The 16613-nt window shown below is 35.6% G+C and overlaps 1 protein-coding gene across 3 annotated transcripts in view; it reads right to left on the bottom strand.

The window, feature by feature from the left end:
- Positions 1–16613, bottom strand: part of LOC136033725 (meiosis regulator and mRNA stability factor 1-like) — a 169892-nt gene that overhangs the window by 120688 nt on the left and 32591 nt on the right. Inside the window, exon 1 of one of the 3 annotated variants that reach the window (XM_065714618.1) lies at positions 5595–5748. The exons of the other annotated variants lie outside the window; for them this stretch is intronic. The gene's annotated coding sequence lies outside the window, so the exon portion shown is untranslated. Of the gene's footprint in view, positions 1–5594; positions 5749–16613 lie in introns of those variants that run through there. 3 annotated transcript variants of the gene reach the window in all.

The raw sequence follows: 16613 nt of genomic DNA, 5'->3' as shown, positions 1-16613 counted from the left end.
AGTCCGGATGTCCTTTTAAAAGGACAAGCAAGTTTAATTGGTAGCAATGACTCGCGTATGGTTTCAGTCGCCATACACCATCTCTTATATGATTGAGCAGTTCAAGACGCGTCGAACAAGATGTCTCACAAGGCGGTGTGACACTCGGTTCTGTTGCTAGGCGAAGATTGGTGAGAGAGGTTCAGAAAGGGGTGAAAGGTGGGTATTGATTATAATATTATTAAAATTATTAAATGACTTTCAAAAATTCTAGAAAAAAATCAGAGTGTAGTTAGGTAGTGTTAAATTAGAATTTGATAAGAGGCTAGGATCCAACGGTAACATTGCTGGTGTATGAACTAGTTTCTGACAATCTGTCCTTTTGAAAGGACATCCGTCCGTAAGGGTCAACAACTTGATGGCTATTGCACGAAAGAACATCGAAGGAAAATAACAAGTATATTTAATATATTACAATATGTTTTAACGAATTTATATCCAAAGTATATTTCAAGATGGGTGACAAGTTTGAAAAGGCATTGAAGAATTCACAAAACTTGCGCGCTCGGCGAAATCTTGAACCAGAACAAGCCCTAGAAATGTTTTTGGAAACTACAAGATGGAGATGTTTCCGAGATATCGGATCTTTCAGATTCCAGTGATGACGAGAGCGATGGCCAGTATTTACCGCCGAACTAACCGACTTCTACGAGTTAATGCAGCTGGAACTGACGTGAGACAGCACCCCTCCCGATAAATTTCTTGATTCCCGTGATCTTGAAGAACCTGAGCCCTCTACTAGCTTTTGGCCCTCTACTAGCCCTGACAGGGCAACTGAAGATCAGCAACCTTCAGCCAAAAAGGTAAACCGACGGAATAGGGGCGAATACAAACGGTGTTACAAGGACTTCGAACCTTATATTGAACATCAGCAAGTAATGTGTGCATATACTCCCCCGCCAACAGAGTCCATGTCCCCAGCCGAATATTTTTCTATGTTTTTCTCTGATGAAATGACTGATGAGATATTGTTAGAGACGAACCGCTATGCAATGACAAAGGACAGCAAATTCATCAACGTCGCGAAATAAGAGATATACTCTTACGTTTCAATAAATCTCTACATGGGAATAATAGGATTGTCTAGCTACAAGCTCTACTGGGAGAAGGAGCTGAACTATACTCTCATCTCTGGAAAGATGTCACGAGACCGTTTCACATTGATTCAAAGGTACTTGCACTTCAATGAAAACAGTAAGTGTAAGCCAAAAACCGATCCTGGACATGATCATTTGTTAAAGGTGAGACCCATAGTTGACATGCTGAGAGAAAATTTGATGAGAACTGAGCCTGAAGAAAGACACAGTATTGATGAACAGATTATCCCATTCAAGGGAAGATCTGTTATGCGGCTGTATCTCCCAAGCAAGCCGCATAAGTGGGGTTCGAAGTATTTACTCGAGCTGGAAGTAGTGGGAGCATGTATGACATTGAAATTTGCCAAGGCCGAGAAACTGTAGAAGCTGTGCCCTTCAGTCTTGGTGGAGATGTTGTTATGAGGCTCTTGAGATCCCTGGAACCCAAAGTGGGACACAAGATTTTTTTCGACAACTGGTTTTCAAGCGTAGACCTTGTCGTTCATCTAAAGGAGATTGGATATGATTGCGTTGGGACTATTCGTCAGAACCGTCTTTTAGGATGCGAACTGACAGACGGTTTCGTCTGGAATACGTCGACTGGAGAGTTGAAAAATCGACAGAAGTTTGCTTGGTGTGCTGGTATGACAACAAAGCGGTCACGCTTGTGTCGAACTACGTTGCAGTTGAGCCCAAGGATACCTGTAGACGTTGAGACTCCTAACGTAACAACTGTATTTACATGTATTGGTCTTGATTTCTAAGGATTATTCGAGATTTCTACATGTTGATCTCTTGAATTTTGCGAGTTCATCTGGATTTCTAAGCACTGGTTATGATTTCTATGGGGTCGCTCTAGATTTCTACATGTTGACCTCTTGATTTCTTTGGATTGGTTTTGATTTTTAGATGATGGTCATTTTATCTCTAGATTTCTTCGGATTGGTCTGGATTTTCTGAGATTGGCCTTGATTTCTTCAGTTTGATCTTTATTTTTACTTATTCATTGGGATTTTTAGGGTTTGGTCATGACTGTATGCATTGGTCTTGATTTAAAGATGTTGCCCTTGATTTCATTGGTTTTGTCTTGATTCTTAGGGGTTGAGCATGATTTATAGTTTGGTCTTGGTTTTTACGGTTTGGCCTGGGTTTCTACGCACTGGTCATGATTTCTAAGGATTTTTCTGGATTTCTACATGTTGATCACTTGATTTTTTTGATTTCACCTGGATTTCTAAGCGTTGGTTATGATTTCTATGGGGTTGCTCTAGATTCCAAGATATTGAACTCTTGATTTCTTCAGAATAGTCTTGATTTTTGGAGGTTGGCCTTTGGCTCTATGGATTTCTTCAGACTGGTTTTGATTTTAAGCGATTGGCCTTGATTTCTTCTGTTTAGTCTTAATCTTATATAAATCCACTCCAATTTCTAGGGTTTGGTCATGACTTGTATGTATTGGTCTTGATTTGTAGATGTTGCTTTTGATTTCTTTGGATTAGTCTTGATTTTTAGAGGTTGACAATGATTTATAGAGTTTGGTGTTGGTTTTTTACGGTTGTGTCTAGATTTCTATGCACTGGTTATGATTTCTAAGGATTCTTCTGGATTTCTACATGTCAATCTCTTGGTTTTCACAGCTTGGTCTTGATGTCTATGGTTTGGTTGGGATTTCAAGAGTTGACCTTGATTTGTATAAATGCATGTGGATTTCTATCCATTGCTTATGACTTGTAAGAGGCTTACAAGAACCCCTCACGTACACTCCCCCTCCGAACCCTTTTAGTCAGTTTCATAAGTTGCCTACTCACCTTAAAAATAAAAGATTATTGGGAAAACAAATTAACTAAACTAAAAACGTTTCAACTAAAAATCTACCAAAATTTAAGCTTGAATGATCAACAGTTTTGAACTGAGCCTTCAAAATTAACTCTGAGATGTGTTGGTTCCAACGGCGGCCGGTGTGCTAGTTTTAACAGCGGTAATTGAGGGGAAGAGACGTCCTTGCCCGCGTAGTTTTTTGCTCTTATCTAGGTTTTGAAAAACATCTTTTTGTAGTCATTTCATTGGAAAAAACACTTTTCCATTTGGAAAATATGGATGAAACAGCCAAAAGTGCACATTATGGCAATGTGCTATCAAGTCAAATTTATAAAAAGTGTGTATGTATAAAAATAAACTTTTAAATGAGCCATTAAACATCTCTCTTTTGCCACAGTATCCTTCTAGCGTCTGCTAGCCAGTAGGCGATTTATAAAGCCCTGTCTTCATTATGGCTTTTTCAAGCAAAGTAAATTGAGTAAAAACCGTTTTTTGTTCATCGAAAAACAAACGTTCCTGAAAAACATGTATTTCTTTGTAAAGTATAGATAATAAACTTTTTTGGTGATGATTAAAAAATAAACTAAATTGGTGATGATTAAAAAATAAGTTTCAGCTGAAACTAACAAGTGACATTAAAACTTAAAACAAACGGCAATCATTCTGTATAAATAAAAAAGATCATGACAGCATTATTTCTAAATTAAATTTTAATCAAAACGAGCAAAGATTAATAAAAACGAGCCAAGATTAATTTAACAACAAAGTTGTTCCGAGAGAACTAAAGAGCGAAGTTGAAACTTAAAACGGACAAAACTTATTACTAATTGGTAACCCGGGCATGTTATTAAAAACGAACAAAAACTTAATATTAAAAAAAAACTAATGTTTGTCAATGTAAACGGTTTGCCCTGCAAAGGGAGTCGAAAAAATTAAACTGAACAAAAATTATCTCACATAATTCTTCAAGACTCGTATATTAAGACCTTGTGTCGCAAATACTTTAAAAATAATTACTTCAGCACAAGAGCGATTGGAAAGGAATAGAAAGTATTTTTCACCATTTCTCAAGAATTAGAGACGTTATTGCTGGACATTTACTCCAAAAAATTAAATTTCAGTTCAAATGGTTTTAAAAAGCAATCAACTGCATATTTCCACTCATAAATACTTTCAGCCTTTATGCACTATAAAACTTCACCGCAAAGAGGGAGTAGGCGGGTTGACGAGGAGGTAGGCCACCTCACATACTGAATAATTCCTTTCATTGCATGTTTTAGTACCACTCTTACTATGAAATAGTATTTACGGTGGTTTTAAAGTAATTTTCAAAATTTTTAGGTAACCACTTTCTACTGGCAAATAGGAAGGAACAGGTTGCCACTTTAAGAGTCCCTCTAAAGTTTCAAAATAAAATGTGCTAAAGAGCAATTATGTACTTGAAAAGAGTCTAAATAAAAATACATCGAGCGGTGTCTTCACCCTAAACCTAGCTAAACAAAGGAATAAACAACCTCTGGATTTACATAAGTCTTCAGTACATGAACTATTAAAGACTAAAATTAAAATCCTGAATAAGCAACCTATGGGCGCCTATAAGCTGAATTTTAGGGGAGGGGGCTTAACTGGTCTAATCGGCACTTCCAATTCTGTGTAATAGAAATATCAAAAATATATGGCATAATCATTCATCCAGGGGGAACCCCTCCCCCCCATACGGGTGCCCATGTAATCACCTACAAACGTGTTTTAATTACTTGGGTTCAAAGTTGCATAGACCTTGGTAGGTATTTTAAAGCTCATATTCTACTTTTTCCATACATGTAAGGCTAAAAAAAATGCAAATAGGCCTAAAATATTTTCCCCTTAGAGTCTTCTTTTCATTGACTGTAGGGTTTGAAAACACAGTTCCGAGGATTTTGGCAGAATTCTAAGATTATATTTTATTCTAACTTAAGACAAAACTACAGGAATTTTCCAAAACCTTCTGAATCATGACTTAGCAAAGGTATGAGGCTCAAAACATTTTTCCTTGGCCTCATTTTTCTGCATATCTAATTCTGAAAGTAGCGCTTTAAAGCAAAAGTTTATCTAAGTTCGTCAAAGGTCAGTATCCTTTGGAGAAGAAAGAATAAACGTAGATATTCAAAAGATAATCCACAGGCTACAATCTTAATCTTTAGATCAATTTCATTTCATCATATAGAATTCTACCGAAAACATTCCCTTTTGACAAAAACATTTTAAGGAATAAAAACCAAACAAGATAACCGAAGAAGTAAATATTTCCTTAAGAATCTGAAATTCATTAGAAATACACCAAAATTGGAATGTTTTCAGAAATAAACGAAAAACAAATATTTTCCATAATTACAACCTTAGAAAGATTAGGCTTACAGCCCCCCCCCCCCAAAAAAAAAATTCAACTGATCAAAATCTCACTATCACAAAAAAGGGTTATAAAATATATATATTTACATTCACATTTTGCATATTTTATTCTCGAAGCTTGATAATTAGATTGATACGTTGCTATTCTAAATTTACTAAATTTCCCAGCCTTTCCGCGAAAAGCGACACGTGGCCAATAATTGACTTGCAAGTGAAGTTACGTCACAAATTAATTTACAATCGCATTCAGTAATTACCTAAATTTCTTACCTCTTTTATCATTTATTTTTAAATCCTACCAATCAAGAGCATAAAACACTACAACTAACTTAAAAATTGATGTACACCGATCACTAGGTAAAAAAGCACTGAATTGAATGTATTTCAGTTTGAAATGCAAGACTCCTCTAGTGGTGTGGTTGCCAAACAAAAAATTTGCAATTAGACATTTTTATAACACATGCTTGAGTCTCGCGGGGTTACTTTATTAAATTAACAGTAAATTCATGGTGAATTTTATTTCATTGTTATTGCGAAACAGTCGGACATAAGCTTATCGGATGCTCATATTGCAGAGGTTTTCATATGACAAAAGTCAGGGTGGCAAATGCGGTCCGCCATTTTCACGACCGATTTAAAAAATGGAGAATACCAGTCTCGCTATTTTGAACCACTAGTACCAACAAAATGGCACCAAAACGCCTAATTTGGAAACGACCACAAATCTCAAATTCCGACCTACCAGAGTCAAGAAACTTTTCCTATCAGTTTTTCAAACTTTTTTCTATCAGTCCTTAATACCTTTTTTTAATGCTGGCTTGCTTTTAAATGGAGTGATAGGGTGGCTTCTAAATAGAGTGAAAACGTGGCTTACAAATAATAATTTTGGCTATAGCTTCGGCAATTTGGAACTTAGAATGCTCTAAACAAGGAGTCATATGTACATGTAAACAGGATATGGAAAATCTTGAAAGAAATGATTGAAAGAATAAGTAGAAAATTCCAGGTGTTATTTTTGCTTGTGTCGGTGAGTTTATAGAAAACGATATGCGTGTAACTGAACAGTCGTGTGAACACTCGTGTAACTGAGCCCCGTACAACTGAAGCAATGTAACTATACCTTCGCACATCTGACCTCAGACGCAACTGCACCCCCGTTTAACTGAGCCTCTGTGTAACTCAAGCCCCGAGCTCCACAACCCTCATGTAACTGATCCCTCGCACAACTGAACCCTGGTGCAACTCAACCCTCGTGCATCTGAGCCCCCGTAAAGCTCAATCCCATTTAACTGAACCATCGTGCAACGGAACCCCCTTTTAGCTGGACCACCGTGCAACTCAACCGAATTCCCCGTTTAAATTAATCCCCGCTTAACTCAACCCTTGGGCGAATCACCCCTTGGCTAACTCAACCCCTATTTAAATCAAGTCCTGTTCCACTCGACTCAACTGTCTTACTCAAGACCTAAGAACGAGTCTGAAAAGAAGCCCAAAATTCGCTTCTCGCTTCGTTCACAGTTTCTAGCCTATACTATCTATTCAGGTAGCCCAAGAACTTTTTAAAATTGAAATAAACTTTTCTTGAATGGGTCTATTGCTAAAATCATGGCCCGATAAAGTGTTGTTTTTTGTTTGTGTTTTAGTTTTTTGCAAACAATCGACTTTCCAATTAGTGCTCGGGTAAGAATTTGCTACGGGGCAAAAGAAAAATAAAGGGACAAGTGGCAAATAATTTTATACCTTGTTCCCTTAGCTCTTTAGTTTGACTTTTGAAGTTACGTAAAAGCATTTTGTTTTGTCATCCAATAAGATCAACCTGGAAAAGACACCCGCCTTTATGGGGTAGGGGAAGTAAAACATTAATTCCGAGGACTTCCAACGGCTACCCGTTTCAGCGCCTCCACGATGTTTCAATGACTCGCTAGTGATAAAGAACAAAAAAAGAAAAAGAAGACATATCCGAGTATCCAGCACCTTTTTGGTAATTCCCAAGAATTTGCTTCGTAATTATTTTTGTGTTGAAATGAGATTAAATAATATATATCGTTAAAGAACCATCTTTCTATTTGAGTCACAAAAAAAAAATTCAACTGAAAGCAAGGAGCAACTTTAAAACTTAAAATGAACAGGATATTATTCCGTATATGAGTGGGTTGCCCCTTCCTCAACCAAAAATCCTTTAAAAATACTTCTCATTCAAATTCAATGGTCCTTGTGTTTGAGCAGTCTTTCTTAAAGAAGCAAAAGAGCCAGAGCTGAGAAAGGGGCATCCCCCCCTTTTATATGGAATAATTTCTGTTAGTCTTAACTTTTAATTATGCTCCTTACTTTAAGTTAAAAAACATACTTTTTTTATTTAATTTTTGACTTTTCTAATCAAGCTAGGAAATCCCCTTCCCTCCCCTCGCATAAAATTTGTCCTAGAAAATTACCCCCTGGAAACTTTTTCCCCAATGAAAATCCCCCTGCAGAAAATATCCCCCAAAATTTCCGCACTGCCTCCGATCTTTTTGACCACTTAGATCACTTAAAAAGGTCATTAGCACTTTTGATTTCTGGTCAAATGAGTCCTTTCCCGACCTACAAGGATTATTCGTTCAATACAATCACCCCTGGGAGAAAAAAAAGACAAATAAACACGCATCTTTTATCTTTCTTTTGGCAAAATAATTAAAAATTCCCCATTTTTGTATATAGGAGCTTGAAACCTAAAAAGTAGGGTTCAATGATACGCTGTATTTGATAGTGTGTGATTTTCATTAAGGTCACTTGACTTTTGGGGGTGTTTCCCCCTTTTAGGAAACTCGGGAAAATTTTCAGAGGCTCGTCACTTTTGATGGGTAACATTAAACTTAATGAAATTTATATGTAGCATAATTTTTTTTTCTATATATTATTAACGAACTTCAGTTTTTTAGAGTTTCGGCCACCATTGAGCAGAGTCGCTCCTTACAGTTCGCTACCACGAACTGTTTGATGAATTTTTTCACTTAGAAGTTTCTTCAGAACTCTTTTTTTTCGTTTCAAAGGTGACCGGGAAGGGGAGTATTCAAGAAGATAATTTTAAACAGAAATTCAAGGATTTTAGAGGAGAAGTTTAAGGATTTTCAATTATAGAGATTTCAGGTGTAGACCTTTCAAATTTTCAACCCTTTATACTCAAGAAATGACACTAAAATCACATTTTGGTGCCACATGGCATTTTGTGATGGTGTTATGGTGAAACTATAGCAAGTACGTAAATGTAAACATTGGGTTTTAAATGACCTTAAACAGCTCTCTAAGATGTTCTAGTGCAGTATTAGTATTGGAAAAATAAAACAGAAAAGGGAAGATTTATCAGTGTTTCCAGCTCTTTTTTAAATATTCCCATAAATTCCTTTCTGCAATAATCTGTTACTATTAAGATGAATTTAGATAGCCAAACTCGGTCGAATGGAAGGAGCTGCCATATAAACTTCGAAAGGGGCTCATTCGATTAGAAATTTAAACTTCTAGTGACCTTTCTAATAGTCGAAAGTGATTGGAGGGCAAGTCAATGACAACCAAATGACCGTGGATTGTCAGTTTAATGTAGATATACTAGTATTTATTCTTAAAGTTTTAATAATGTTTCATTTATTAAAGTAACAAAAGTGAATACATTTAAAAAGCATTTTCTTTTTTTGTAAAGTGAAAATTATGTTCACGTAAAGTTGCATTCGAGCTATACTCTCAGCCTTGAGTTACCTAATATTTTGTATATATTGGTTATATTAAAAGAACCTTGAACGTCTTGAGAGGGCATGGGGATTGTAAGTTTAAAGTTTCGAGGATTTCCCGATTGGCCAGTTTGTATCATTGAGGTTTTGGATCTAAAGACTGCGAACTGCAAGTCAAGAGCCTTCAAGTATCAGGTATTTTGCTACGGGTCACATGACACGCAGTTTGTTCTCCAGCCACAGCTCATGCAGTTTGAGGGAAATAAGGCTGAAGCGATGAAATCTTATGGCAAGGATATGAAGGGAGTATTTGAGGAGTTTATCGATCAACCGAACATTTATATTGAGATTTGCAAAGATAAACTAAAAACTCAAATTCCAATTCTTGGGCAACAAACTATAACGAGATCGTCGGCTATAATTACTCGCATTTCCACGACAGAACAGGAAATCCAAAGTGTGACGGAAAATCTGAATGAAAAACTAGTGGCTGTTAGTGCTGGTAGGCAGTCTCTGTCCAGTGACACTTTGAATGCTATAAAAGCTCAAAGCTCAACTATCGTCAGTGAGGTTTACTCAGTATTGATTATTGAGTTTGGACCGAAATTCTTAGTCCTCAGCAACGAACTGAAACTTCTAAGAAATCAGATAAAATTTCTTGAGGAGAGAATTAAGATTCAAAGCAAAAATTAGATATGTACGATAAGGACTTAAGGCTAGATAGTCTTCTTTTCAACAGTATCAAACAGCCTCCAAGTCAGTAATCGGGGGTGTTATACGCAATAAATGGACATCTCTGGAGTATCTAATGGTGATATTGTGGAAGTAAGAAGATTTAAACTAAACAGTTCTACAACTCGTCAAGATGCCATAGCCAGGGTCATTGTCAAATTCAGGTCGATAGAAATTGCACAGAAAGTTTTCAAGCTGAAGTCGAAGTTGGCGCGCACTGGTATATTTGTGTCAGAAAACTTAACAAAGCAGAGACAGGACATTTTGAACCTAGCACGTGAGAAGTACGGAAATAAACAAGTGTGTTCTGATCAAGGTCGCATTAAAATAATCCTTGAGAGTGATACTTTCCCCCGTCGGGTATGGCCATTGCAAGATGTCACTTAGATTGTTTATTTGTTTTCTTTTAAGGAATTTGCACAGTTTATATTGCTTTTTATTTCTTAGTAATTAGTATTACTAAGTATTGAAAAAAAACACTATATTACTATAGTGTTGAAAAAAAACAGTAAGAAAATGTCAGTATGTCACATTTGACTTTCCGATACGCAAAGAAATTAAGAGTTTTCGTGTGTCTAAATGGAATTGCCACATTACGTCGTCGCCTGAGGATTTTGAAAATTTTCTGTCTGTTATGAATAATAGTGTTGATGTATTAGATATTTGTGAAATATTTTTGTCCATGGACAGCTGTCTCACGACTTACTTTTTTCCAGGATACCAAATGACTTCGAAGGTGAGAAACTAAACGAGACAACGAGGTTTGCCTTTTTTGCTGAAAATGGAATAAAATTTGAAGAAGGATGATCTATGCCTTTGGATTGAAGGCCGAAATTTTTTCAGCGGAAATTGTAATTCATGAGGATAAAAAGATAGTAGTTTGTTTGGCTTATAAGCCAACTAGTACTCCCTTGGTTGAGTTTCTTGATCTAGTTGATGATTATTTATGTAAACTTCTGTCTGAAAAAAAAAATTAATGTATAACCATAGGCGATTTTAATTTTGATTTGTTATGTTTAAATAGTTTAATTTTGATTTTTTTTTTTAACTTGATGTTATCGCAGGGTTACTTTCCTATGAACCGCCTTCCACCTAAAATAACTGAACATTCTGCTACTCTTATTGATAATATAAATCTTCGTTCAAATTTAGTACCTGATTCTTATTGTGATATCATGATCCGTCCGGGATCTGATCATCTTACTGTTACATTTACGATAAAACTAAGATTTAAATTATGAAAAGACTATGCGTAAACTTATAAAAGATCTTCGGCCGGCAAATCTACGTAACTTCCGCGAACAAATAAGCGTGCTGTCGTGAGAGAAAGTGTGTGAAGAATCGGATCCCTCGCGTGCCCTCGACAATTTTCTTGGGATAACTACTCCAATATTTGATTGCCCCTTGAAGCCTACTAAAAAAAAAGAACGAGATATCCCCCGAAAACCCTGGATTGGTGATGAAGTTGTTGAAATTATAAATGATCGGAACGCTTGCTTCTTCAAAAGCTTAAATGGCTCATCTGAAGAAAGTAAAAATAAATATATTATAGTCAACGAGATTTATTAAATAAGTTAAGACAATCTAAAAAAAAGAATTATTACATCAAAAAATTTAATGAACAAAAAGGAGATATGCGGGGCACTTGGCAGATCATTAACGGCGTGATTAAAGGCATAAGTAGACATGATGGCCTCATAAATGGTATCACTATCAAGGGTGTTATAGTCACTGATAAGCAGCAGATTGCTGACGAATTTAGTAAATTTTTCTCTGTTATTGGAATTAAAATTAAGGAAGACACTTCTCACGGAGACCCAGCGAAAAGTGACAAGCTCTTCGAAGATAATCGAGGAGAAAATCCTAACTTTCAATTTGAGAAAGGGTCAATTGAAGAGTTAGCAAAAATTGTACAGAATTTGAAGTCAAATGCTGCTGGTATTGACGGTTTGAATCTGAAAGCATTCAAAGTGGTTTCAGTGTATCTACTACCATGTCTTCTTTATCTTGTTAACCTGTCACTTGAAGTCAGCCAATTCCCTGACGCACTTAAACAAGCGAAGGTCCTACCACTGTTCAAATCAGGCAATATGACGAACTGGCGACCTATAAGCTTGTTACCACTATTCTCGACGATATACGAGAAAATAGTGCATCGACGACAATATGAATATTTAGACAAGCTCGGAATATTAAGTGAGTCACAGTTCGGTTTCAGAACTAGACATTCAACTGTTCACGCAGCGTAAGATCTAACGGAGTGCGTTGATAGTGCCCTAGAAAAGAAGCTTATCCCTCTTACTGTGTTCATAGATCTTAGAAAAGCATTCGATACTGTTGATTCTAATCTTTTATTAGGTAGGTTAACTTTTTTAGGAGTCCGCAATAAGAATTTGGAATGGTTTAGGTCTTAGCTGCATGGTAGGTTCATCAAAGCTATGATAGATGATGTGGTAGAGAAAGCCTTCAATATGAATTGAGGAGTGCCCTAAGGTTTCGTATTAGGACATTAAGTAGATACAGTGCGTTTTTACTTTCCTGATGCCGTAGTTACATCACTCGCAGATGACACAGCGCTTGTAGTGATTGCGAAATCTATTGAGGATCTTATAGAGAAAACTAATGTACCTCTGGAGAATTTATCTCGGTTAACAAAGCATAGTTTTCATGCAGTGAATATTGAGAAAACTAATTATGTGATTTTTAGTCGCATTGGAGAAGTTGTAAATAATTCTCATAGCATTCTTTTACAAGAATGCTTTACAATTTTTACCATTAGTCAGGTTTTTCAATACAGATATCTAGGATTTTATTTTAATGTAAGTTTTAGTTGGATTCAGCATTGCAAAGTTTTTTCTTCAAAGTTGACTCGCGGAATTGGTATTTTAAGAAGATTTCACAGATTTTTTCCTCTGTATGTTCTCTAAAGCAATTTGTCATTCAATTGTTCATCCTTATTTAGTGTATGGTTGCTCATTGTAGGCAAGCAATTTTTCTAGTCATGTGAAAAGGGTCCAGATTATCCAGATTGTAATAAGTCTTAGCAGATTTTTCTTTTTGTATACAAGGTTTTAAATGGATTGTCTCCTTAGTATTTTAGAGGTTTTTATCGATGTAATTCCAATTATCACGATTATTCCACTAGGAACTTGGAACAGTTGCCTAGTGAAATCAGACATACAACGCGATCTGGATTTATGGTTAAACATGTAAATGTTGATACTTGGAACTCAATCTCAGAGAGTGTTAGGTGGTCTGAAAACCTTATGTTATTTACAGAAAGAATAAAAAAGTATTTTTTTCGGCTAATTTGTAAATTATGGTGGTTAAAATTTATCCCTCTTTTTTTATAGAATTTTTTTTTTAAGATGGGAGATGGCTACTAGAGACTGCAATAAGTTATCATTTATATGTTGTTGTTTCGCTGCTTAACAAGTGACTGTGAATTATCAGTTTTATATACATATACTGATATTTCTTCCTTAAAGTCTTAATATTTTTTTTTTATTTATTAAAGTCAGAAATGTAAAAACATTATTACGTATTTTGTTTTCAAAAGAGTGCAAACAAAAGTCCCCTGAAGAAAAAACGCAAAACCAACAAATGAACACGCTTCCGTGTAACCATCCTTCTCAGAAAAAAAAGAAATCACCTAAATTAAGTTTTTAAATATGACATTTTGTATTCCTGAATCACAGCACAGTAGGGTCCTTTCTTAAGAGTGCGCTATCAAGAACTATTCGATGAACTGCCAACATTATTTGAAAATGATATAACAATTTGTTTGAGGGTGAATACAAAGAGGGATGATCCCTGTCCCTTGAAACTGTTACTCTGAATGAATAATCCGTTCCTTGAAACTGTTACTCTGAATGAATGTAAGTTCTTGGTTTAGCGCTAATCGATTAATCCCTAAACTAGAGAAGTCAGAATTTCTGGTTTATGGGAGAAGTTCAACGCATGATTTCAAAATACCGATATTTGGACTCCTTCCATAAAAGGAGTGGATGTTTTTAGATATTTAGATATATTGAACCCTGTTATTTAAAGCGAAGAGATAGATAGGTAGATATTTATTACAACAAAAACCTCTTCCAATCATGGCAAACAACACACTCATAATAATGACACGCAATAGTAACGCACATAACAACAACAATAACACACATAATATCGCATATATAGGCTAAAAATAATAGCCAAACTAATCTCATTCTACATTTTCAAATTTTTTGAAACAATCCACCTCTCCAAAACACGTTGAAAACACCTCTGTCTTCAAATCTATTAAACGCTTATATGTGCTCACAAGATGCACAACATCTTTCTCCTCACGACACATAGGACACTGATAAAAGCCATTTTAATCCTAAAATTTACCTCCTCATTTTACCTCCTCCTCTCACAAAAAATTGCCACGAACTAAAATTACCCATCTTACATCTTCACTACTCACTCCCATTTAAAAATAAACTTCCTCCCCCAAGTGTCCTTAGCCAGCTCACACAGCCCTAAGGACATATCAAATTTTAAAAAAAAACAAGTTTTTTCAACTGAAAGTAAGGAGTGATATTAAAACTTAAAATGAACAGAAATTGCTCTGTATATGAAAGGGGCTATTCCCTCCTACACACCCCACTCTTTACGCTAAAGTTTGACCCTTTCTCACAACTCTACTTTTTAAAACAATAAAAACCTTTAGCGTAAAGAGCGGGGTGTTTAGGAAGGAAAAGCTCCTTTCACATTCGGAGCAATTTCTGTTCGTTTTAAGTTTTAATATCGCTCCTAGCTTTCAGTTGAAAAAACTTGTTGTTTTTTTTATTTAATTTCTGAACGTTTTTGAATTAATAGCTGTTTTGATTTTGGCTCTCCGCACATGAATAATTAAAACGAAATTTGCATATTAATTTTCTGTGGCTAAATGGTTTTCTCATAGTTTTAACCGGACGATTTTGAGAAAAAAGGGGTGGGGTAGGAGGCCTATTTGCCCTCCAATTTTTCGGTTACTTAAAAAGGCAACTAGAGCTTTTGATTTTTTTACGAACGTTTTTATTAGTAATATATATATACGTAACTTACGAATTAACTTAAATAACGAGCTTCTATATTCGTATATTTTCATTACGTATATGAGAGGGTTCGTCCCCTCGTCAACAACTCGCTCTTTAAACTAAAGCTTAAATTTTATCCCAATTCTTTAAGAATGACCCCTGAATCACAAAGGTCTTAGAATAAATAGTTGAAATTACAAAAAATGCTTTAACGTAAAGAGTGACGTATCTAGGAGGAGATGAACCTCCTCATATGCGTCACAATTTCTGTTCGTTTTAAGTTTTAATGCTACTCCTTACATCCAGTTGAGTAACTTATTTCATATTTATTTTTTCACTGTTTTTTTTTAAAGAATGCTAGAAAATCCTGCACACCCTTCATGGAATTTCTCTTCTCCCATGATAAATTCTCCGTGGAAACATCATCCACGTAACCCCCTCCCCTCGACTCCCCTCCTCCAACGAGAAAAAATTTCCCTAACAACGTCTGTGCACTTCCCAATAACCATTTCTATATGTGAACAATGGTCATAGTTTATGACTTACAGCCCCTCCCCTGGGGACTGTGGGGGAGTAAGTCATCGCCAAAGATATGGTTATTAGTTTTTTCGACTATGCTGAACAAAATGGATAGCTCAAAATTTTTATCCGGAGATTTTGGGAAAACAATGAGCGTGGGAGGGGGCCTGGATGCCCTCCAATTTTTGGTCACTGAAAAAGGGTACTAGAACTTTTAATTTCCGTTAGAATGAGCTCTTTGGCGACATTCGAGGACCACTGGGTCGATATAATCACCCCTGGAGAAAAAAAACAACAAATAAACACGCACCAGCAAAATATACAAAATTCCACATTTTTATAGATAGGTGCTTGAAACTTCTACAATAGGGTTCTCTGATACGCTGAATGTGATGGTGTGATTTTCGTTAACATAGTATGATGTTTAAGGGTTATTTTCCCCTGTTTACAAAATAAGGCAAATTTTCTCAGGCTCGTAACTTTTGACGGGTAAACCTAAATTTGATGAAACTTGTATATTTAAAATCAACACAGAAATCCGATTCTTTTGATGTATCAATTAGTACCAAAATCCCGTTTTTTAGAGTTTTGGTTACTATTGAGCCGGGTCGCTCCTTACTACAGTTCGATACCACGAATTGTTTGATTAGTAAACAATAGCAACGGTACCTAAGAATCTTGGTATTAAATGGATTAGAACATTCATTTCCATACCAAACTATGAGCACTTTACATTTTGCATTAATTGATTGTTATTTTAGGCTACCCGCGCGTTTAGATGTTGATATTCCCTTCAAATCTACAAGTGCAACAAATTGTTCAAAATGAACAAATAATAAATTTAGACTATTTTCTACAACACCTTAGGAAGACAGAAGCACTATCTGAAACTAAAACATCTTTTTTATTTCTTTGTATTCTTGATTTAAGACATTTTTTTTTTCATTTTCATTTAGAAAAGCGTTTCTTTTAATCCTACTTAAAGATCATTTACTTTTAAAAGACTGAAATTTTTAGTTGAAGATCAACATTTTCATTTATTAAAAGCTTGGATCAAGTTTATTTTCCATTTTTTAAGGATGACAGATGAAGATTAAGTGTAAGGTTTCAACTTCCTCTGGTTGTGAAATAACACAAGCTATCTGAATTAGTAAGTGAATCAAAGTTGTTCGCATTCAAAAAGAATTCTAAGAAAATAGTTAATTCAGCTTACAGTACTGGGCTATTTTAGTCAGTTGTAAGTCATTTGGTGATTCCCATCCCTGTCTTCCGTTATTTTTTATTCT

Source organism: Artemia franciscana, chromosome 12, assembly GCF_032884065.1.
Source record: "Artemia franciscana chromosome 12, ASM3288406v1, whole genome shotgun sequence".
In the NCBI taxonomy this organism is placed as follows: domain Eukaryota; kingdom Metazoa; phylum Arthropoda; class Branchiopoda; order Anostraca; family Artemiidae; genus Artemia; species Artemia franciscana.
This window is presented reverse-complemented; position numbering and strand designations above follow the sequence as displayed.